This window comes from Phyllobates terribilis, unplaced genomic scaffold (assembly GCF_046119375.1).
Source record: "Phyllobates terribilis strain yellow unplaced genomic scaffold, ASM4611937v1 Scaffold_8__6_contigs__length_399053987, whole genome shotgun sequence".
NCBI classification, from domain to species: domain Eukaryota; kingdom Metazoa; phylum Chordata; class Amphibia; order Anura; family Dendrobatidae; genus Phyllobates; species Phyllobates terribilis.
The window spans coordinates 271,883,320-271,901,488 of record NW_027362768.1 but is presented as its reverse complement, the minus strand read 5'-3'; positions in this window follow the sequence as shown (position 1 = coordinate 271,901,488).

The window sequence follows — 18,169 nt, the reverse complement described above, 5'->3', positions numbered from 1 at the left end:
AAGACCCTCCAGCATAAAGGAAGTGCGGCAGTTCCTCGGGTTGGTAGGCTACTACAGAAGATTCATCTCTGGGTTCACCAAAATGGCAGCCCTATGCAGGACCTCCTGTTAGGTCAGTCAAAGACTAAAAGTCAGAAGCCGCCCTTTAAGTGGGACAAGCTGGAGGAGGAGTCTTTCCGCCAGCTGAAGATGGCCCTCACGGGGGATTAGATCCTGGCCTACCCTGATTACGGCCAGCCTTTTATCCTCTACACCGACGCCAGTAATGTGGGGCTAGGAGCCGTACTGTCCCAGATCCAGCAGGGCAGAGAATGGGTAATTGCTTATGCTAGCAGAAAGCTGAGACCCATAGAGAGAAACCCTGAGAATTATAGCTCCTTCAAGCTAGAGTTCCTGGCAGTGGTGTGGGCAGTCACCGAACGCTTCAAGCATTACCTGGCTTCTTCTAAGTTCACGGTGTACACGGACAACAACCCGTTGACACACCTGGACACTGCAAGACTTGGTGCCCTAGAGCAGAGATGGATGGCCCGGCTGTCCAATTATGAATTTACCATCAAATACCGGACAGGGCGTGCAAATGCCAACGCAGATGCATTGTCCAGAATGCCTCACTTGCAGGACGGGGGAGAGGATCCAGAAGAACTGGAAGAAATTGAACTCCCTGCATTCCACCATCATGGGATCACCCAGTGTTCCCACTGCGTAAAGGAGAGGTGCTCTGCCACCGCTACGTTAAATCCCTTACCCCACCACGGCTGGGCAGAGACACAAGATAGTGACCCCGCAGTCCGCCTGGTAAAAGAGATGCTGACCCAGGCTGATGCCCACCTTGATCCGGATGCTCCAGAAGAGGCCAATCAGCTGTGGAAAGAGAAGAGCAAGCTGTTTCTCTACGAGAGGAGGCTGTTCCGCAGAACCATCAACTCTAGAACACATGAGCTGATCTGGCAGGTAGTGGTCCCAAGGCGGGATGCGGCTATGGTCCTAGAAGCATACCATGACGGAGCAGGGCAATTTGGATGGAAGAAGCTGGAGTTCCTGTTGCGTGAGCGGTTCTTCTGGGTAGGCATGAGAGGGGCTATAGAGAGATGGTGCAGAGACTGTGGCCCGTGCAACCTAAGGAGGAAGGACCGCGCCAGCCAGAAGACTCCACTGCAGCCCATCATCACAAAGCAACCCCTTGAGCTGGTGGCCCTGGACCACGTAAAGCTGGCTCCAAGCAGTTCGGGATACGTCTACGCTCTCACAATCGTAGATCACTACTCCCGGTTCCTAGTGGTGGTCCCTGTCAAAGACTTAACCGCTCAGACGGCCACCAGAGCCTTTCAGCAGCATTTCTGCCGCCCGCACGGATATCCAGAGCAAGTGTTGACTGATCAAGGTCCAGCGTTCGAGGCTGAAGTCTTCCAGGAATTCTGCAACCTGTATGGCTGCAGGAAGAAAAGGACAACGACTTACCACCCCCAAACCAACGGGATGTGTGAGAAAATGAACCAGGTAGTACTGGACCTGCTCAAGACGTTGCCCCTGGAGGAACGCAGCCTGTGGCCTGAGAAACTGCCGGTTCTGATGGACTTGTATAACCATATCCCAGTGGGTTCTACCAACTGCACCCCGGCTTACCTAATGAGAGCAAGACCTGGTAAGCTGCCAATTGACCATTGGAGTTGACTACCCTGAGCCACGGGACCGGGTCCTCGCCACGCAAGGACTACAACCCCCCAGCATCCACAATGGGTCCGGTTCCGGGTATCCCAAAACACACACAGCCCAGGGGGCGCGTCACTTGCTCCTTAGTGTCCTGCTTGACTCCTCACACTGAACAGACTCAGACTCAACCCCACCTCCAGATCCAGTTATATAGGGCAGGATCCTCCCCTTTTCTGGTCTGGAGCAGGAGGTGTTGCATATAGTGTGTTCCCTGACCAAGAAACTCCTGTTTTGCTCCCAGACATGGTATTACTACCACTGTGGCAACCAGACCCTCTGGGGTGCCACATATCTATTTTAACAAGTCTGGTATACACCAGGAAATTATAACTGTGGTTTTGCAGTTCCACGGTTCAAATCTCTGTATTCTACCCTTTTTTGTCTTTTTTTTGCATAAAAAAAAACCATTTTCAGTGTCTCGCTGACTGTTTAGACACCAATATATCTGTTTAAAAGAGTCTGGTGTAGGCCAGAGAAATAGAACTGTGTTTTTCCTCTTCCACGGTTCAAATCTGGGTGTTATCAACCTGCTTGCCTTTTTTTCCATAAAAAAAAAACAGTTTGAGTGTGTCGCTGACTGTTCAGACACAAATATATCTATTTTAACAAGTCTGGTATACACCAGGAAATTATAACTGTGGTTTTGCAGTTCCACGGTTCAAATCTCTGTATTCTCCACTTTTTTGCATAAAAAAAACATTTTCAGTGTCTCGCTGACTATTCAGACACCAATATATCTGTTTAAAAGAGTCTGGTGTAAGGCCAGAGAACTAGAACTGTGGTTTTCCTCTTCCACGGTTCAAATCTCCTTTTTATGACCCTTTTGCCATTGATAGTGCGAGTGTAAGCTATTTTACTTCATTTACAATGGGCAAGGTGCATGGCAAGGGACGTGGAACTGGACGTTCTGGTGATGGTGCGTGCAGAGGATGGGGCCGTGGCCAAGGTGAAAATGTGCCACAACCAACAGCCACATCTTCTCGCTCCCAGTTCTTGACCGAATTACTAGGGAAGCACACAACAGCACCACTATTGCGAACTGATCAGTGTGAACAGGATATTAATTGGATAGCAGAATACTTCCAGTTACCTGGGCACCACCACCTCCGGTCTGTCTTCCACACGGTCAATTCTTAGTAGCCGTGAGTCTCGACTGCATACTCCTCCTCACCCTGATGCTCCTTCCTCCCTGTCGTCAGACAGCAACTGATCCCACAGTTGGACAGTCTGAAGAGCTGTTCACTGGTCCATTTCCATATTTGTGCCCCTCGCCTGCTCCGCTTGAAGTGGTGGAAGAGGAGATCTCATGTAGCGATGGCCAAATATTTGAACAGCCACAGCCACAGAAAGACGACGCTGGTAATTTGTCACAAGAGGTGGACGATGACGAGACACAATTGCCACGAAATGAGGAGGAGGACCGTGGTGCGGAAGTGGAAGAGGAGGAGGTGGTGGATGATCTAGTAACTGACCCGAAGTGGCAGGAGGACACGCAGAGCGAGGCCAGCAGCACACAGGGGGAGGGAGGCAGAGTACCCCAACAGGCAGGAAGAAGCAGTGTGGTGGCCGCAGACAGAAGGCGGGCAACTGTTCCCCGTAACACCAACACGAGGGACGTTGCCAGTACAACCGGTAGGTCTTCCAGAGTCTGGAGTTTTTTAAAGACTCTGCTGATAACCCCAAAAAGGCCATTTGTACTGACTCGCCCCCTGGGCCGTGGGGCACTCGGATCCGGGCAATAGGGAGACGATGGGGGTAGTAGTGGCAACCCGGCTCCGTGGCTCAGGGTGGTCAGACCAATGGTAGTCTGCTATGTGCTGTTGATAATGTCCGACTACGCCACCCGTGGATTGCGGTTATTAGGAACTGCCGCTGCAAGGCAGTCCGCTGGGGCTGATGATGTATGCAGCTGGGATGGTGTGACTCCCCACGGGAAGAGTGCGGCCTCAGGGCAGTGTAGTGGATGGTGGGGGTGATGGTGGTGAGAGTCCCAGTACCGGTAGTGCCGGAGGAGCGAAAAAGCACACAGACAACGTACTGCAGTCCAGGGTCTTTACTCACGGTTAATATCCAAGTCACTTCAGCTGGCAATGACTGCCCAAGCCGTGCTGCGTCCACCAGGTGAGGGGCTCAGTCAACTCCCAGGCAGCTCAGAAGTATGGCTCAGGACCCCCTTCAATCCTTCCTCTAGCCTGCCTCACCAGTGACCCACTTTTGTCCAGCTGCCGAAAACTTGTGTGGGTAAACGTGGATCCCGTTCCCTGCTGTTCTATATGGTGCCTTCCTAGCAGGTTTAATGAGGTGTCGCACCAATAAATGATCACGACGTCCGGTCTTTGGCTGAGGGTAGTTTCTCCTCCACCAACTTGGGATCCGGCACCCTTAATCTGTCTGACCCTTCAGCCTGTATTCTCGTGGGTTCTTAGGGTCCCTTCCACCTTCTTGTTCCTGAGCCCCTCTGTTCCTCTGTCTCTTCCTCCTCTTTTCTGTTTCTCCTTCTTCTCCTTTCTCGTGGAGCTGGGCTGAGACGTAACCCCAGCTCCCCTTCACCTCCTCTCTCTCTCCACTCTCCTCCTCAGCCTCTCACTAGGCCCACTCTGGAGTAGAGCTCCTACAGAGCCTCTACTCCCTGTCTTCTCCTCTCTCCGCACAGACTGAACTGAACCCTGATCTAAGATGGTGCCCACCTTATATACCTCCCTCTAGCCATGAGCCCAGGTGACCAGCAACCAATGGGCTCCTACCTACGCTCAGGAACCAACCCCTATCTGCTCCTACATCACTGGGTATTCCTCCCCCCTCCCCACTCCAGCCAGGGACATGGTCTGTCGTACCTGCATTTCTGTCTAATGGGAGTACCGTTGAGCTGTCCCTCGGAAATGGGGTGAGTGTGCTATATGCAGCTAACTGAGACCGGGTCCATACTCCATCCTTACCTGGGAGTGGAATACCACACCTCTGGCAGAGGTGCTATACCCCTGTAGCGGCCGAACCCTCGGGGCGCTACAGTACCACCTGCCAGGCCAGCATCAGCAGGGGTGACAAAACTATCAGCCTAACCACCACCAGCATGATCAGGCATATGGCAGCAAAGCACTCGACTTTGTGGGGCGAACCCCAGGGTCCACGACCAGTGTCAGCGGGTGTCACCATTGCTTCTTCCGCTGTTGTGCCTGTAAGAGAACCCCCTGTTGTGCGTGCAAGGCTATCCCCTGTCCATTCAGCATGCAAAAATGCCCCCTCCTCTCAGTCTTCACTTGTTATGGCAGTTTCTCAAGAAACAGCATCAACATCCACGTCCACATCCCACCGCAGCGTTCAATTGTCCTTATCCCAGAGCTTTGAACGAAAGTGCAAATTCGCAGCCAACGCCCCACAGGCCACAGTCCTAAATTCGCACATTTCACGACTGCTTGCGTTGGAAATGCTGCCTTTTAGGCTGGTGGAAACGGAATCCTTCCGCAACCTTATGGCGGTGGCCATCCCTTGGTACTCGGTCCCGAGCCGACACTATTTTGCCCGGTGTGCCATCCCCGCACTACACAAGCACGTGTCCCAAAACATCTGCCGCGCCCTCAACAATGCAGTTACTTGGAGAGTCCACCTGACAACGGACACGTGGACAGGTGTTTGTGGCCAGGGACGGTACATCTCCGTGACGGCACACTGGGTAAACATAGTGGAAGCCAGGACCCAGTTGGATCTTGGGACGGAACACATCCTCCCCACACCGAGGATTGCTGGCCCTATGTCAGTCAGAGTTCCCCCACAGTGTACAGCTACTGTATATAATCCTCCTCCTCCTCATGTTCAGCCTCCATCTCAGATATCACCACATCATCAACAAGCTGGAAGCACTGCAGTACTGCCTCAACCAAGCGGCAACAGGCTGTGCTGAAACTCATAAGCTTAGGTGATAAACCTCACACTGCTTGTGAGATGTGGACAGCTGTGAAAGAGCAGGCAGATCTGTGGCTGAGACCGCTGAACCTACATGCAGGCATGGTAGTGTGGTACAATGGCCGTAACCTGGTGGCGGCTCTGAGGCGAGGTGAGATCACACACGTACCATGCCTGGCTCATGTGCTTAATCTTGTGGTTCAGCGGTTTCTTAAATCGTACCCCGAGTTGCCAAATCTGCTCGTCAAAGTACGCCGCCTGTCAGCTCATTTTTGGAAGTCGGCTACAGCTTCCACTGCCCTTGCTGTGTTACAGCAGCGTTTGCAGCTTCCGGCACACCGACTGGTGTGTGATGTTCCCACACATTGGAACTCTACCCTCCACATGTTGCAAAGAATTTGTGAGCAGAAGAGAGCAGTTGTGGAGTACCAGCTGCAACAAGGCCGTCAATATTCAGGTCAGACTCCACATATAAGCCCTCAGGAGTGGACCTGGATGTCTGACATATGTACCATCCTGACAAACTTTGAGGAGTCCACCAAGATGGAGAGTGGCGATGACTCCATCATTAGCGTCAGCATCCCACTTGTCTGTCTTGTGCAACGCTCTCTGCAGAGAATTAAAGAGGAGGCATTGCAGCCAGAGTATGATGAGATGGATCAAGAACCCATAGCAGGCGATTACACACAGCCCAGCCTCATCTCATCCCAACGTGCATTGGGGGACAATGAGGGAGAGGAGGAGGAGGAAGAACAGGAGCTGGTATCATGCGCTGTAGACGGTAGTACCTGTACAACTGTCATACCGTCGGTTCAACGTGGGTGGCCTGAGGACAGGGGGGAGGAGGAGGAGGAGAGCATGGTCAGCCGTCATCTTGGTGAGGACACGAAAGTCTTGGCCGTTACCAGTCTGGCACGCATGGCTGACTTTATGTTACGCTGCCTTAACCATGACCCTCGCGTTGTCAAAATGTTGGGTGACAGTCATTACTGGTTGGTGACACTTTTAGACCCCCGCTACACGGGGAACTTTCACTCTCTTATTCCTGAGGTGGAGAGGTCTACAAAAATGGGGCAGTACCAGAAGGCCCTTGCTGCAGAACTGTTAAAAAAATTCCCATCTGAACACGCTAGCGGCAGAGGTCACAGTTCATTGACCAACCAAGGCGTACAGGCGAGAGAGACGCAACTCCAATCCAGCAGAGGCAGGGGAACACTGTCAATGTTCTGGGACAGTTTTCTGAGAACCGCCCATCTTACAGGCCCTGAGGTACGGGATACTCTCACAAGGAGTGGAAAGTTTCAAAAGATGGTGAGGGAGTACCTTGCCGACCGTACCAGCGTCCTCCGTGATTCCTCTGTGCCTTTTAATTATTGGGTATCCAAGCTGGACACTTGGAATGAACTCGCTCTGTACACCTTGGAGGTCCTGGCCTGCCCTGCCTATGTTATCGGAGCGTGTTTTTAGTGCCGCTGGGGGAATTATAACTGATAAGCCTGTCAAATGACAATGCTGACAAGCTGACCCTTATCAAAATGAACAAGGGCTGGATTGGCCAGACTTTTCATCACCACCAAATGACAGCAGAGTAACATAAAGTCAAATCCACTGTGTTGTTTCAGGAGGTGTATTCCCATGCACCGCTTCACACCCACACATGGGTATACGCTTCCTCATTTCGCCTGTTTTTTGCTCTTCTCCTTATCCCCAGCGTACACGACCACTATACAACCAGGGTGACTGTGGTCCGTGTTGCCAGCATTGCAGGTTCCTCTGTCCTAATTTTTGGCAGCTTTTGTTTGGAAGCCATAGGCATAGACTGTGGGAGACCCACTCCCCAATAATGGAAATAATGTTTTTAATATCCTGTACTGCATGGCTCTTGTAAGGGGAATTAAAACCATCTTGTTAAGCTACTGTGACCTCCACGTCTCTTCCAAGGGGCATTAAAACCGTCTTCTTAAGCTACTGTGACCTCCACGTCTCTTCCATGGGGCATTGATATTGTCTTTTTATTCCACTGCGACCTCCACCACTCTTCCAAGGGGCATTAAAACCGTCTTGTTAAGCTACTGTGACCTCCACGTCTCTTCCAAGGGGCATTAAAACCGTCTTGTTAAGCTACTGTGACCTCCACGTCTCTTCCATGGGGCCTTGATATTGTCTTTTTATTCCACTGCGACCTCCACCACTCTTCCAAGGGGCATTAAAACCGTCTTGTTAAGCTACTGCGACCTCCACCACTCTTCCAAGGGGCATTGATATTGTCTTTTTATTCCAGTGCGACCTCCACCACTCTTCCAAGGGGCATTAAAACCGTCTTGTTAAGCTACTGTGACCTACACGTCTCTTCCAAGGGGCATTGATATTGTCTTTTTATTCCACTGCGACCTCCACCACTATTCCAAGGGGCATTGATATTGTCTTTTTATTCCACTGCGACTTCCACCACTCTTCCAAGGGGCATTAAAACCGTCTTGTTAAGCTACTGTGACCTCCACGTCTTTCCAAGGGGCATTAAAACCATCTTGTTAAGCTACTGTGACCTCCAGGTCTTTTCCAAGGGGCATTAAAACTGTCTTGCTAAGCTACTGTGACCTCCACGTCTCTTCCAAGGGGCATTAAAACCGTCTTGTTAAGCTACTGTGACCTCCACGTCTCTTCCACGGGGCATTGATATTGTCTTTTTATTCCACTGCGACCTCCACCACTCTTCCAAGGGGCATTGATATTGCCTTTTTATTCCACTGCGACCTCCACCACTCGTCCAAGGGGCATTGATATTGTCTTTTTATTACACTGCAACCTCCACCACTCTTCCAAGGGGCATTAAAACCATCTTGTTAAGCTACTGCAACCTCCACCACTCTTCCAAGGGGCATTGATATTGTCTTTTTATTCCACTGTAACCTCCACCACTCTTCCAAGGGGCATTAATATTATCTTTTTATTCCACTGCGACCTCCACCACTCTTCCAAGGGGCATTGATATTGTCTTTTTATTCGACTGTGACCTCCACCACTCTTCCAAGGGGCATTAAAACCGTCTTGTTAAGCTACTGTGACCTCCACGTCTTTTCCAAGGGGCATTAAAACTGTCTTGTTAAGCTACTGTGACCTCCACGTCTCTTCCAAGGGGCATTGATATTGTCTTTTTATTCCACTGCGACTTCCACCACTCTTCCAAGGGGCATTAAAACCATCTTGTTAAGCTACTGTGACCTCCACGTCTTTTCCAAGGGGCATTAAAACAGTCTTGTTAAGCTACTGTGACCTCCACGTCTTTTCCAAGGGGCATTAAAACTGTCTTGTTAAGCTACTGTGACCTCCATGTCTCTTCCAAGGGGCATTAAAACTGTCTTGTTAAGCTACTGTGACCTCCACGTCTCTTCCACGGGGCATTGATATTGTCTTTTTATTCCACTGCGACCTCCACCATTCTTCCAGGGGGCATTGATATTGTCTTTTTATTCCACTGCGACCTCCACCACTCTTCCAAGGGGCATTGATATTGTCTTTTTATTCCACTGCGACCTCCACCACTCTTCCAAGGGGCATTAAAACCGTGTTGTTAAGCTGCTGCCACCTCCACCACTCTTCCAAGGGGCATTGATACTGTCTTTTTATTCCACTGTAACCTCCACCACTCTTCCAAGGGGCATTGATATTGTCTTTTTATTCCACTGCGACCTCCAACACTCTTCCAAGGGGCATTGATATTGTCTTTTTATTCCACTGTGACCTCCACCACTCTTCCAAGGGGCATTAAAACCGTCTTGTTAAGCTACTGTGACCTCCACGTCTCTTCCAAGGGGCATTAAAACTGTCTTGTTAAGCTACTGTGACCTCTACGTCTCTTCCAGGGGGCATTTTGTAAGCTACTGTGACTTCCACGTCTCTTCCACGGGGCATTGATATTGTCTTTTTATTCCACTACGACCTCCACCACTCTTCCAAGGGGCATTGATATTGTCTTTTTATTCCACTGCGACCTCCACCACTCTTCCAAGGGGCATTGATATTGCCTTTTTATTCCACTGCGACCTCCACCCCTCTTCCAAGGGGCATTAACACTGTCTTGTTAAGCTACTGTGACCTCCACGTCTCTTCCAAGGGGCATTAAAACTGTCTTGTTAAGCTACTGTGACCTCCATGTCTCTTCCAAAGGGCATTAAAACCGTCTTGTTAAGCTACTGTGACCTCCACGTCTTTTCCATGGGGCATTGATTTTGTCTTTTTATTCCACTGCGACCTCCACCACTCTTCCCAGGATCATTGATATTGTCTTTTTATTCCACTGCGACCTCCACCACTCTTCCAAGGGGCATTAAAACCGTCTTGTTAAGCTACTGCAACCTCCACAACTCTTCCAAGGGGCATTGATATTGTCTTTTTATTCAACTACGACCTTCACCACTCTTCCAAGGGGCATTAAAACCGTGTTGTTAAGCTACTGTGACCTCCACGTCTCTTCCAAAGTGCATTAAAACCGTCTTGTTAAGTTACTGTGACCTCCATGTTTCTTCCAAGGGGCATTAAAACCGTCTTGTTAAGCTACTGAGACCTCCACGTCTCTTCCATGGGGCATTATATTGTCTTTTTATTCCACTGCGATCTTCACCACTCTTCCAAGGGGCATTAAAACCGTCTTGTTAAGCTACTGTGACCTCCACGTCTCTTCCAAAGGGCATTAAAACCGTCTTGTTAAGCTACTGTGACGTCCACCTTTCTTCCAAGGGGCATTAAAACCGTCTTGTTAAGCTACTGTGACCTCCACGTCTCTTCCAAAGGGCATTAAAACCGTCTTGTTAAGCTACTGTGACCTCCACGTCTCTACCATGGGGCATTGATATTGTCTTTTTATTCCACTGCGACCTCCACCACTCTTCCAAGGATCATTGATATTGTCTTTTTATTCCACTGCGACCTCCACCACTCTTCCAAGGGGCATTAAAACAGTCTTGTTAAGCTACTGCGACTTCCACCACTCTTCCAATGGGCATTGATATTGTCTTTTTATTCCATTGTAACCTCCACCACTCTTCCAAGGGGCATTAAAACCGTCTTGTTAAGCTACTGTGACCTCCACGTCTCTTCCAAGGGGCATTAAAATCGTCTTGTTAAACCACTCTGAACTCCACAGCTCTTCCAAGGAGCATTGAAATGTTGTTTTTAATTAACTCTAACCTCCACGACTCTTCCAACGGGCAATGCATTTCCTCCTAATTTTAGTCAGCTTTTGCTTTTCAATGCATAAGTGAACACTAAGGGAGACCCACTCCCCAATAATGGGTAGAAGGTTTTTAGTACGCTGTAATCCGCGTCTGTTTCAAGGGGCATAACAGTTTCACATAATTTTTGGAAAGCCTTTCATTCACTGCTTAGGCCAACAGTGTACAGGAGACCCAGTTGCTATAAATGGAAAAAATGGTTTATTTAAGGCCCTCTGACCTCCATGTCACTTCCAAGGGGCATTGGAGTGCCTCGAAATTTTTGGTAGGCATTGCACTCACTGTATGCCCTATAACTGTGTAGCCGAACTGCTCCTTTTGGTACAGAACCATATCCTACAAGACATGTGTGGTTGACTGGCCTGATATTGATGTGAATGGTCCGGGTTCATCCTGCTCTTTCTTCTTTGCCACCACCTCATCCATCATTCATCACCTGAAGCTTTGTTTTAACGGGAGTCATAGAACTGGGATAGTAGCAGGAAAACATCCAGCAATCCTCGGAGGAGGTAGGATATGCGCCAAAACGCTGACCACCTCAGGCCTAGAAGCTACTACATACATGCGCTTGCATTCCAAGGAACAGAAAGCTAAGGAGATGGATGGCCTCATGATCATGAATAATTTACTCGTTGTGTAGAAGGCCCACTACTGCTGCTGTCAACCTTCTGAACTTTGTGTTTAAGCCTGAGTGACCCAGGACCCGCAATCCTCTATTTCTGAAGGACGTGTTGCATCTCATTGTCCAACTGTGTCCTGGCTTCCACAATATTAACCCAGTGTGAAGGCGTCAGTGAGATGGACCATCCCTGGCCACATTCACTTGTCCACGTGTTTGTGGTTAGGCTGTCCTTCAAATAGGGGCGGCTGGGGACCGCTTATGGACACCTGGCCGCCCCCAGGCGGCTGGGGACCATGTGTGGGCACCCGCCGCAGAGCGGCTGGGGACCAAGTATGGACACCCGGCCGCCCCCTGGCGGCTGGAGACCAAGCGTGGACACCCGGCCGCCAGGCGGCTGGGGACTGAGTATGGATACCAGGCCGCCAACGCAGCCATGACGTGGTGGCCAGATTCCGCCTCCACATGCCTAAAAGGCCCAATTTCAAGTGCAAGCAAGCAAGCAGTATGGTATTGCAGCCTGGGGGTGGGTGGCAGAGAATGGGGGAGGTACAATTGAACACTACCCTGGGACAAGGACTTGCACGGGGATAGTTGCAAGTCTGCATCTTCTGATGCGGCAAGAATCACTTTTGATGGGCACACTTTTAGGCAGTGACCTGGGTGTCGGAGATGCTTCCAGGGGTCTTCCCCATGCTGTTCTCATGTCTTTTCAGCACTGTATGCATGTGTCACACAGCACATGGCCAGATAAGGTTGTAAAATGTTAAAATGACATTTCCTGGTGAATGCATTTGTCACGGTTGAAAGCAATACAAAAGTGCAAAAATGCATAAAAAATGCTACTTGTGAACATAGCCCAAGGTGTGGAGGAGTATTTTTGTTTTTGGCTATTTATTTTACCTTATACACAAGTCTTTACCCTGGAAAGGAACTTCCTTAACATATTTCACAGGAAAGCAGTTTCAGTTTAGTTTTTGAACGTTTTATTGTGAGCCCGTAAAAGTGGCTTAATACCTCTGACCATGTTGTTGACAACAGTGACCTGGGGGTCAGAAATGCTTCCTGGGGCGATCCCCATGCTGTCCCCATGTCATTTGAGCACTGTCACTATTGTCTTGGGCACTTTTTAGGCTTTCTACAGATTGCCGGGTGGTGCTGCCGCAAAAATGCTCGGGTCTCCCATAGACTAACATTGGGCTCGTTGCTCGGGTCGAGCACCCGAGTGTCACGGTGAGCTTGGCCCGAGCTTCGAGCACCCGAGCATTTTAGTGCTCGCTCAATATTATTCGTGACGCCACCTGTGGTATGCGGCTATATGGAGCCACCGCTGCGGAGCAGGTCCTCTGGAGCTGGTGTAAATGCAGCAGAGTTGGTTTAGCTCTCCACAGGTAGAGCTTAGCTCCAGGGCTGTACTGAGATGTTATGGATGTTTCTGGGCGTTGTAGTGCTGTGTAGTGCAGGGGGTGATGGTGCAGCAGTAATTCATGGAGACAATGGAGTGCAGTCTTCAGGTTTTACTCACAGTTGTTGCAATCCAAGTTACAGGTACCGGTGTAACTTCCCACGTCGCGCTGCGTTCACCAGGTATGGGGTTCAGCAATCCCTCAGGTGGTTCAAGAGTGCCTGACAGGACCCCTTTCTATGTGCCTTCCTCAGTCATCTTTCTGCGCTGGCTCTCGCCCTCCTGCCCTACGTCTCACAATCAGTGTCCCAATCCGGTAGCCTCGGGTCTTGTCGGGCGACCTGCAGTCCCCTGGACCCTCTGTGGCCACCTTTTCGGCGATGTAATTGTGGTTGTGGCCACTGCACCTTTCAAGTACAGCAGCCTCCGGTTTCTAGCTGAGCCTTGTAGTTCTCCACTAGTTTAGGAGCCGGTCCCCTCTGCGGCTTGATCCTTCCACACCAGGTAGATTCGGGCGTACGGGTGGCCTCCAGCACTGCCCGTACCCCTAGAATCCCCTCGTTCCTCCTGGAGCCTTCCTTCCTGCTCCTCTCTCTTTCTTCCTCTCCTCAGTCTTGGGCCTCCCTGGCTAGGCCCGCACTGGTGCAGAGCTCGTGCAGAGCCCCTGCTCCCTCTACTCCTCCTTCTCAGACTGGCTTCTCGGACTCTCCTCACTTTCCAAGATGGTTCCCTCTTTTATATCTTCCTAACAAGTGCTCCCCTGAACTTCTTCCTCCACCCACACCCACTACATGGTTCCCCCTCACTTGGTTCCCCTCCAGTCCAGCCAGGGACCCGGGACTGTGCTCTCCCTTAGGAGCAATCTCGCCCTGCCCTACTGAAGTGGATGTGTTGGATGCAGGTGTTAGGGTCCCGGGCAGCACTCTATCCTTACCTGAGAGTGGGATACCACACCTCTGGGTGAGATGCAGTACCTCTGTGGCGACTGAACCATCAGGGGCGCCACACATGACTGTACCCCCCTTCTACAAGGGGCCACTGGACCCACTGAGATCTAATGTTAAGAATTGAAAACAGGCTCTTCACAATTATTAATGCATATGCTGATAATCAAAGTCAAGCCCAATTCTTACTTGACCTAATAGACAAAGCACTTCCCATAGTCTAGGGTACAGTGATTCTATGTGGAGATCTCAATTTAACATTAGACCTCACCTTAGATAACTTATCAGGTAAAGCATCCCTATGCCACTCAACTAACAAAAAAGAAAAACGTGCTTTTCTTCAGTTACAATTCTGTTATGTATGGCATCTCACGCACCCGACTGTCAAAGGTAAAGTCGTGGTAGCCCCTTACAAGAAGAGCTAATTTGGATTGAGATACAAATTATCTCCAAATCTGCCATCTTTGGTACAAATTAAATAATAAAATAAAATAAATACGATGCATCGGAGAAAAGAAAATAACACACAGCCACTGTCTGAGTGTACAATTCTTGTCTGCCCTCAGATCCCAAGCAACAAGTATTTTATTACACCCTCAGAAGAAAGGGGATGACTACGTGCCTTTCCTAACACAGAAAGTATTTTAATTGGAAATCACTATGTCGTAAATTCTGGAAACTGATGCAGATGTCCTTGAATTAAACTAGCTCTGTCCAATTAACTATACAATGGAAAAAAAAAACAGAGGAAAGCTGTAACAGAAAGACAGCTCTATATAACATACAATGCCCCGTGTTAATGCTTTTATGAATAACACTTATAAAGCTAATATTAAAATATTAAATTATCAAATATATATAGGTAGATTTAATTGTTTAAAATAATAATCAAATTAAGGTATAAATATTTACCATAACAATTCCTTCCTTTTTATTATTTACAGACAATTTATCCATCAGCTACTTCCCCATGCTATGTGAACCTGGAGGGGACAGATCCCGTTCACCGACGGATACCTTGTTTAAATGTCATCATATGTGTTTACTGGAGGAGCACTGTGATATTTTGCTGAAGTGTTAACTGACGGGCTATGATGTCTTATCTTGCACATCTCTCTATATAGTGATGTCATAACAAATATACCAGATCTAGCTGTTATATTCATTAGCAGTACCAACATTTATGTAATGAAAGGGTAAATAAATATACTCTTATTCCCTATCCCCATTTCCACTATATGAGGTCTACCATTACGTCTGGGGTGGTTGTCTGCAGTTCATTTGTATAGAGAATATTTGGGGACAGCATTTATATCTAGGTCACCATGCAGAAGTATGAATGCAGCAGGCATAAGGCATGCTAAGGTGCGGGTTCCCTCTGCACCTGAGAAAAGCCATTTATAGGCCTGGTGACCACATACTAGATATAAATCCTTAGGGAATATGCAGGGTATGATATCAATTGGTCTCCCAAGACAATGTATATAAGTCAAAAGTCCTTGCATCGGAGGTTTGGCACACCAAGTTCGGTTGTTTGGAAAACCAACCTCATTCCTTCAGCATGTCTTAGACTCAGAAGGGTAATTAAATGGGTCAAGTCGTTCACAAGTCTGGGCAGAATCTGTAAGCCAGAACTCACTATTGTCCAAAACTCCATGGTTATTTTTCTGAAAAAGTCTATCATCATGAATCATAGAAGTGCTCTCACACCTTTCCTAGTCCTCGGAGTGTGGGCATCGCAGGCTTTACTGGAATCTCACCTACTGGAAACTTCTTAACCCTGTGTGTTATAAATTTACCTTGTACTAGGTCCAGCTCATATCAATGTTTTAAGCTACCCATAAGATTTATCTGTAACCATGGACTCTCCACCCACCTCACAATCTTGGCCAATACCACATGGCTGCTAGTGAGGTTTCCTCCAGCGTAACCGGAAGTATCAAAAGTCTCTTCATGGAAACAGCTATAGTTGAAAGCCTCATATGGGGTTAGGGTCACTGCGAGATATGACATAGTATTACAGGATATTGGGCTATGGGTGCATATTCAGCAGTTCTTAGGACAGTCTTTAGAGTCCATATCTCGCAGCAGGACTTGGTGATACTTATCAGTTTGTTGTCCCAGTCCTCTTTTAGTACTTCATTGAGAGTTAGGGCAAGGGATGCAATTGCCATCAGCATGGTCCAAAGGGGCAGGGTCATCATCTTTGCTGCTGCCGGGGATCAGGACCTTTTTCACTGGATGGCGTTGATCCAAGCATCTTTGCCTTGGAGCTTGACAGAAGTGGCAGGGGTCAGTAGTATGTGAAATGGCTCACTGTATCTGGGTTCCAGTGGTCTCCTCATATATGTCTCTTGACCATGACCCAGTCTCCTGGTACCAATGTGTGTTTGTGCCGGTTATACAGTTGGGGTCTGGGATAGAGGAAAGAACACGTTTATGAGTAACAGTCAAATGTTTGTGCAACTCCAAGACATATTCAGTGAGGGAACTGTAGGAGGCCTGCAGCCGCTGAGGGAAATACAACCCTGTCTTAGTATTTCAAACAGTGACAGCTTCTCTCTACCCCTTGGGGTGGTCCTCACTGAATATAATGCAATGGGCATATAATCTACCCAGGACAAGTGTGCTTCCTCCATGCACTTCTAGATTTTTAATTTCAGAGTGCCATTAAGGCGTTCCACCTTCCCACTACTTTGTGAGTGATAGGGAACATGGAAAACCTGTTTTATCCCCAGAGTGGCCATGATCTGTTTCATCAGTTCTGCAGTGAAGTGCGTGCCTCTGTCACTCTCTATGGTTTGGGCACCCCATATCTACAAACCACCTCACTTATCATTTTTTCTTTTGTGTTCGTTTTGGTCACGGCCAAAGCTTCAGGTAACCAAGAGAAGAGATTGATGCATACCAGGATGTATTCATAAGTACCCACCTTAGGTAGCTGTATGTAGTCCACCTGCAGTGTCTGAAACGGGTAATCTGCTTTTGGTGTGCATTTTGTGGGACTCAAATAGGTCTACCGGGGTTATGGTTCGCACAAACGAGACATACTTTGTAGGCGCATTCGGGAACCCTGGGGAGCACCAGTTTTGTAGCACCACTGCACACATAACACCCTTTGAGTTGTTCACAGGGGGAATGTGCTAGGGCAGCCATCATGGGGAACAGGCAGCGTGGGAGGCAAATCAAGGTGTTTACCTGCCATACCCCTGACTCTGACTGTAGAGCACCCGCTTTGGCCCATGCGTTCTGTTCGTGTGGGGGAGCCTGGGTCTGAAAGACCTGCAGTAGTTCACGATCAACGGCCACTGGGGCTGGTGCGGTGACAGTCTCCTTTGTTAAAAGGGTGCTTTCCACACTTTTGGTCACTGAGTTCCCGAGCAGGGCCGTGTCTGCTATGGCCAATATTCAAGTCAAAGGTAGTCGTGCTGCTTCCTTAGCTGCCTGGTTGACAAAGGCAATCCCTACTGCAAAGGGAGTTTGTTCAGTGTGTGTGCTGATAGATGCCCTTCAGGGAAGGGTGAGTGCTGTGAGTAGCTGTTCTACTGCCTCATAGGTTAGCCAGCAGAGGCCAGAAAATTACAGCTCCGCCAAATGGCGCCAAAGTCATGTGCAACGCTTTTAAACATATCTCGAGTCTGAAAATGCATTAATCTCTTTTTCCAGATTGCATGCTGCAGTGGGTACCTTCAGCTCAGCCTCTGGTGTAGAGAAGCTGGAGGAGAGTGGTTCATGTATTACTGCCTTACCATTGTGGACTGCTGCATACCCTGTGATGAACCGTCCTTGATCGTTGTTCCAAGCTCTGGAATCATCTACAAAATACTCAGTAGAGGGGTTAGTGAGTGGTACAACAGTGATATTTAACAAGCCCTATGTTTCTGCCTCCATCAATGCCGGACAGTCATGATCATGTGTCAGTGTCAAACTGAACTTCCTCATCTACTAGTTTAAAGGGGCAGGTTTTGGATCAGTCCCTCCCTCTCCTCCACCCTGATATTCTCCTCCCTTTTCTATATCCACTGGTAGTCATGTAGCTGGATTTAGAACATTACAGCATTTAATAGTTATATGGGGGGATATTAACCCCTTTACAACCCAAGGTGGTTTGCACGTTAATGACCAGGCCAATTTTTACAATTCTGACCACTGTCATTTTATGAGGTGATTACTCTGGAATGCTTCAACGGATCCCCCTGATTCTGAGAATGTTTTTTCGTGACATATTGTACTTCATGGTTGTGGTAAAATTTCTTCGATATCACTTGCGTTTATTTGTGAAAAAAACAGAAATTTGGCAAAAATTTTTCAATTTTCAAAATTTGAATTTTTATGCCCTTAAATCAAAGAGATATGT